A 6,499-nucleotide genomic window follows, 5' to 3' on the forward strand; every position below is an offset into this window, starting at 1 on the left:
TACAAAGAATAGAATAGAAAAAGGTCACGATTTCAAAGCTTAGTGGGTTTTATTTTCCTCTTTAATAGAGATACTTACGTTTGGTTCGGGACAGGGGGAATAAGCCCTTGTTTCCCCCTTTGTTCCCAAATGTCGCGTTTGGTGTAAGGTACCGAACTTCTAAAATTATGAAGTTGCGGGGTATGTTGGTTTGGAAAGCCATTAGAATGATTCCGGTGAAGTTCGGAAGCATTCGGGCGTTTTCGGGGCGCGTAGGCGCGAAAACGGGACCCGAAAGGCTATGTTGGATCATGGACTAAATCCGGCATTAGCGCGGATGAAAAGATGATGAAAATACGCTCGAAAACATGTTTGGAGAGTCTCGGTTCGATTTGAAAAGAATCGGAAGCTAAACAAGCGAAAACGAGCGAAAACGGAGAAGAAACGAAAAAGGTTGAAATTTGGCTAAGTCCTAAAAATGCTGAAATTCTGGACCTACGGGGACCGGTCCCTCAAGTCCAAGGACCAGTCCCTTATACAAAAAATTACCCCGCGCGGGCAGTGCATAAAACACAAAGTTGAGGGGCTGTTTTGCAATTGTTGCATGAGTTGGGGTATATGGGTGATGTAGGGCTCATTCCCTCTCATTTCTCTCATTTGCAACCACCCAAAACACCCTCTCTCTCTCTCTAGAAGCTCTCCCTCTCTCTAAAAGTGGAATCAAGAGGAGGATTGGTGGAGATTTGGAGCTTGAAGGAGAATCACCATTGTTGTCTTCTTCCTTAGCTTGGAGAAGGAGCTTAGTAGAGGTAAGCTCTTTGCCTTCTCATGGTAGAATGCTTGGATTAGGATTTTATACTCTAGAAATGGAACTTAATAATGCTCTAGAAGTAATTAATCTCATTTATTGCTTGGGATAATGCTTGTATGAAGCTAATTGCAATAATTGAAATTTAGGGCTCCAAAAAGAGGGCTTTTCCTCATAAGTAGTTTTGATCTAAATTGATCACTCTCTAACCTAATTGTTAGGCCTACGAACGCGTTCGTGCACTCGGTTTGAGTATTCGTCGAGCCTACGCGAAGATATTGAGGAAATGGACTGTTAGAGCTTCGTTTCCGCCTGGAGGGCCGATGAGGCATCCAAAAATTTTGAGATAAAGATCGTAGCATCGTGGCATCAAGTTATAGACCTTTAATTTTCGGATTGCGGATTGGTGGTCGTTCGGTGGTCGAGCGTGAGATTGAGCCGAACCGGGCAGCGTGTGCCGCGGGAGGCCGATTGCAAGTGACTACGAACAATCGGAACGTTAAAAGGTGGGGGGTGTCCATCCCGAAACAACCGTGCTTTCTTTTATGTCTAAGTTCTATTTTGATCATATTCATATATTGATATTGTGCATTATAGAATTAGTAGATGATTACATTCCATTTCCTTGCATGTTTCCTATGGTAGTGTAGCATTGTGGGCTTGACACTTGAATTTAGGTTGTATGAGGATTGGGTCATGTGACAAGAATCCTATAGTGACAAGAATGATGATGAACTTGGACATATAATTGGCCTAGATGAGTGGCATTTGGATTAGTGTAATAGAGACACTATAACAAGAACGAGTGGCATGTCAATTTAGTGTATTGAGACACATACAACCTCATGACATATTGAGTGGCATTTGGATTAGTGTAATAAAGACACTATAATAAGAACGAGTAGCATGTCAATTTAGTGTGTCGAGACACATATAACATCATGACATAATGAGTGGCATCAAATCTAGTATAGTGGAACACTATGGCATTTGAACCTAGGGATAGTAGATTTTTCCAATTGTTATGTTGTGGACATTATGCATTTGGCACTAGTGCAGTTGAGGCATTGTGACCCTGATAGATAGGGTATCCTCTTGTGAGGATTGGATCATACTCACTAGTCTGTTTTCGCTTGTCGGTGGTCGCTCTACCGAAGCAGTGGTCTCCGGAGTACTTCACATAGGGGCAGACGTAGTTGTCCCGCAAACGGTCTCGGTGTGCAAGTGCAGCTTCTCCTCACCTATGAGATTGAGAGTGAGTCGGCAACCTTCGGGTTGGCCATGAGATTGGATATTATCGAGGCATAGTTGCACGACGCACTATGTAGTAGCTCGTTCATTCATGTGATTATTTGAGGCATAGTATCATGTATAGATTGTATACTATGTAGTAGCTCATGCATTTAACTTGGATACGGCATTCGGATATTTGAGGCATAGTAGCATGTTGCAGGATACATTACTATGTAGTAGCTCATTTCCATTGTTATTGAGGCATAGTATCATGTGTAGTTTACATTAATATGTAGTAGCTCATTTCCATTATTGTTGAGGCATAATATCATGTGTAGTTTGCATACTATGTAGTAGCTCATTTCTTTTATTGTTGAGACATAGTATCATGTGTAGATTACATTACTATGTAGTAGCTCATTTCCATTATTGTTGAGACATAGTAGCATGGGTAGATTGCATACTATGTAGTTGCTCATACATCGGATTATTGAGGCATAGATCGTATACTATGTTGTAGCTCGTATCCTTGATTATTGAAGGCATAGTAGATTGTTGCAGATTACTTTACTATGTTGCACTTCAATTTCATATCTATCTATTTATCTATCTGCTTGTGCCTGCTTGGACCTAGTGGGAAGATCGCGGAGCCGGCGGTCGAACCCACTGGGAACTATATTTATATAGTTCTCACCCCACTTTGTTGCAGGACCTAGCGAGAGCGTACCGACAGAGGACCGTGGTAAGGGCATAGCGCCTTAGTAGCTAATAGCTTCCTTATGCATTAGAGTATCCTCCTGTACGTAGAGATATGATGTATTTGAGAGTTACTTATATATTTGGAGAGCCATTTTGTATTATGAGAAGAATATGTATTCATTTTGGAAGATAAAAATGTAAATTAATAAGTAAAGGTTAAATGTGATGTAATAGCTAGATGTATCTCTCTTTATTTCACTTGTATGATACTTGTGATTCTTGCTCTTAATTGTATAGCACTTGTGGTGTTTCGTATTGATCATGTATGTTGAATGAATTTTCCTGGGCAATTCTTGTACATGATCTTGTGTTCTAGCCTTGGGCGGACAAGAGAGGTGCTGTCCGTTCGGCGTCTGATCGACGTGCCCGGATCCGACCAAATTGGCGGGTCGCCGGGCGTGACATTTGGTACCCGAAAACAATAGTTTTCGGGTTTCTGGAATAAGCTGATATAAGGCTGAAATTACTGTTCCACCCTTTTTCTGGAACAAACTTATTCCCGGACGAGAACAAGGTTAATTAAAGTTTAAATTTAATTTTAACGACAGTAAATCATTAATTAATCTAATTAATATTTTTAAATTATTATTTATTGCTTAAATAATAAAATAATTAATTTATTTATTATTTATAATTAATAATTAATAATTAGATAATAATTATTATTAATTTGTTATTTATAATTAATTATTAATAATTATTATTCTTAATAATTAGATAATCGATATTATTATTAATTTATTATTTATAATTAATTATTAATAATTTGATAATAGATATTATTATTAATAATTAGATAATCGATATTATTAATAATTTATTATTTATAATTATTATTTAATAACAATTATTAATAATAATTAATAATTATTATTATTATTAATTAGATAATCAATATTATTATTTTATTTATTATAATTAATTATTAAAATTTTAATAATTTTATTATCTTAATAATTAGATATCAATATTATTATTAATTTATTATTTATAATTAATTATTAATAATTTGATAATTAATATTATTTATTAATAAATATTATTATTAATACTTTGATAATTAATATTATTTATTAATAAATATTATTATTAATAATTTGATAATTAATATTATTTATTAATAAATATTATTATTAATAACTAGATAATCGATATTATTAATAATTATTATTTAATAATAATTATTAATAATTATTAATAATTATTATTATTATTAATTAGATAATCGGTATTATTATTTTATTTATTTATAATTAATTATTAATATAGTAGTATTTATATAACTATGAATTGACAAGGCCTCCCCGGGTTTGGGGCTATGTTAGTAATATTTTGATGTTAATTAATTAGATAATAATTTTAATTTAAAATTATAACTCTTATTCCTTTTGATCCAATCTAACTATCCAAATACTATTTACCTTATTTTTAGAAATAATCCAATTTTCATCCAAACGCAAATTGGTTTAGTTCCTGCTTATTGCTAAATTTGTACTATCCCTGAAATAAGTAGTTCTTACTTATATCCAAACTAAACGCATTATAGTAAAATTTAAACTCGAGATTTAATTTTATTTGATTGGATGTAATTTTAAGTGCAGATATAATTAAAGTTATATGCAAACAAAAATACAATTGTAAGAACTATATTACTTCTGTTAAATATAAAAATATATAAATGCCGTTCTCTAACAACTTAAGCTTTTAGAATACAATAGTTGTTTTACAGAGTATCAAAGTAGAAGGTCCTGAGTTTTGAGCTTGGCTAGACAAAAATACAATTGTAAAAACTATATTACTTCTGTTAAATATAAAAATATATAAATACCGTTCTCTAACAACTTAAACTTTTAAAATACAATAGTTGTTTCACAGAGTATCAAAATAGAAGGTCCTGAATTTGAGCTTGGCCAGACATGAGAGCAACGTAAGTTTTTAGAGTACAATGGTTGTTTCACAACTTCATATGATTTTGTACAATTACAACTGTTATAACTATATCTCTTTTGTTTCTTAGCTTGAGAATTTGTTTTTGGAAAATCAAGTGAGTCGATTCTTTGCTGTCTGTAATAATTAGAATTAAAATCAATATGAGGGATAATAAAACTTTAGTAGAGATCTCCTCAATAACGCCTCATTCAAAAACCCTCGACTTATTGCCACGTGCTAGTTTTGCATGCATCTAATAATTTATTAGGCATTTTTAATAGTAAACTACAAAATAATTTAAAATTTTTTAATAGGAATAATAGTAATATATAGCAACAGACTATAGCTTCTTACGAAACGTCGTTCCGAAGCTCCCTACCTTTTTTTTTTTTTCAATTTTTGTATAATTTTATCTGTAGCAATTGAACTTCTTAGTTACAATTTTAATTGCACAAAATAAATTTAAATACATCTGCTACGAAAATAATAAACTGTATATATATTACCAAACAATCCTTGAAAAGTCGTTCTAAGGTGCAAACGTAGGAACGTAGGATATAGACGGAGTACTCGTTCATTTCCCCAAGACCAAAAAAAAAAAGAAAAAATCGCTGTAGTGCGTGGGCCCCACACATCAGCATCACAGTGATGCGTGGGCCCCACACATCAGCATCACAGTGATATGTAACAAAACACAAAACAAAAATTAATAAAAAAAAAAAATGAAAATTTGAGATGTGCAACACTTTAATAAGAGGAAGGGGTCTTTCAAGTTTATCCTGGTTGTGGTGGGCTGGGATTTAATTTATACTAGTTTAATAGAAACAAATATTATTTTTTTTTAGATCAATTTGCATAAAAAATTTATATAGGATTCGTTTGATTTGGATATGAGTAAGAACTAATTATTTTAGAAATAAGTATAAGATAAGGTACAATGTGGATATAGAATAATTTTGTATTTGATTAAGTATTGGGTTTAATCCAGGTACAAACAAAATAGTGTTTGGTTGGAGTAAATAGAATAAGAAGGATAGCGTGTAGTTATAAATAAAAAATAATAATATTATCCTTTTTATTATATTTGAATTAAAATTTTTAAATTTTATATTTAAAATTTTAAATTTAAATATATAACTCTTAAATTTCAAAAATACAAAATTAAAATTTTAATTTAAAAATATCAAATTCGAAAATTCAAAGATCTAAATTTTCAATTTTAAATTTTAAATTTAAGATCAAATCTAAACTTAAAATATAAAATTTTAAATTTTAAATTTAAAAAAATTAAATATGTCAATTTAAAATTTATAATTAAAATTTTAAAATTTAAAATTTATTATTATAAATTTTAATTTTGAGAGTACAAATTATAAATTTTTAAAATTTAAATTTTAAATTTAAAACATAAATAGGATGAGAATAACTATTCCCATCCCTATTCCAGGGGAAGGGTGAGATTGCTAACCCCACCCCTTAACGGGTTATCCCGGTATAACCCGTTAAAAAGTGGAATAGCAATCCCCACTTTTTTTTTGTTTGGCTACCCCTTATCCCACCCCTTATACCCCAACCAAACGTAGGGATATAAGTTCTGAGCTTTTGCAAAATTAGATTGCTTTTTCGATTTTACAGATTCAGACTGGATTTTCAACAAATTGACCAAAATACATTATTTCTTTTCTCTCTATTTTTTTTTCTTCGTTCTTTTTTTTTTTTTTCTCTCCTACTGTCATAGCCTCCTCCACCGCCTCTACGGCCCTCGGTAACAGTAATGAGGGTGGCATCGCA

The 6,499-nt window shown here is 31.9% G+C and overlaps 1 long non-coding RNA gene across 1 annotated transcript; it reads left to right on the forward strand.

Moving 5' to 3' along the window:
* Positions 646–2,940, forward strand: LOC109723486. The gene is made up of 3 exons (XR_002219684.1): positions 646–788; positions 1,009–1,293; positions 2,730–2,940. It is a non-coding gene; the product is annotated as an uncharacterized LOC109723486 (long non-coding RNA).

Source organism: Ananas comosus, linkage group 17 (assembly GCF_001540865.1).
Source record: "Ananas comosus cultivar F153 linkage group 17, ASM154086v1, whole genome shotgun sequence".
Taxonomy (NCBI): domain Eukaryota; kingdom Viridiplantae; phylum Streptophyta; class Magnoliopsida; order Poales; family Bromeliaceae; genus Ananas; species Ananas comosus.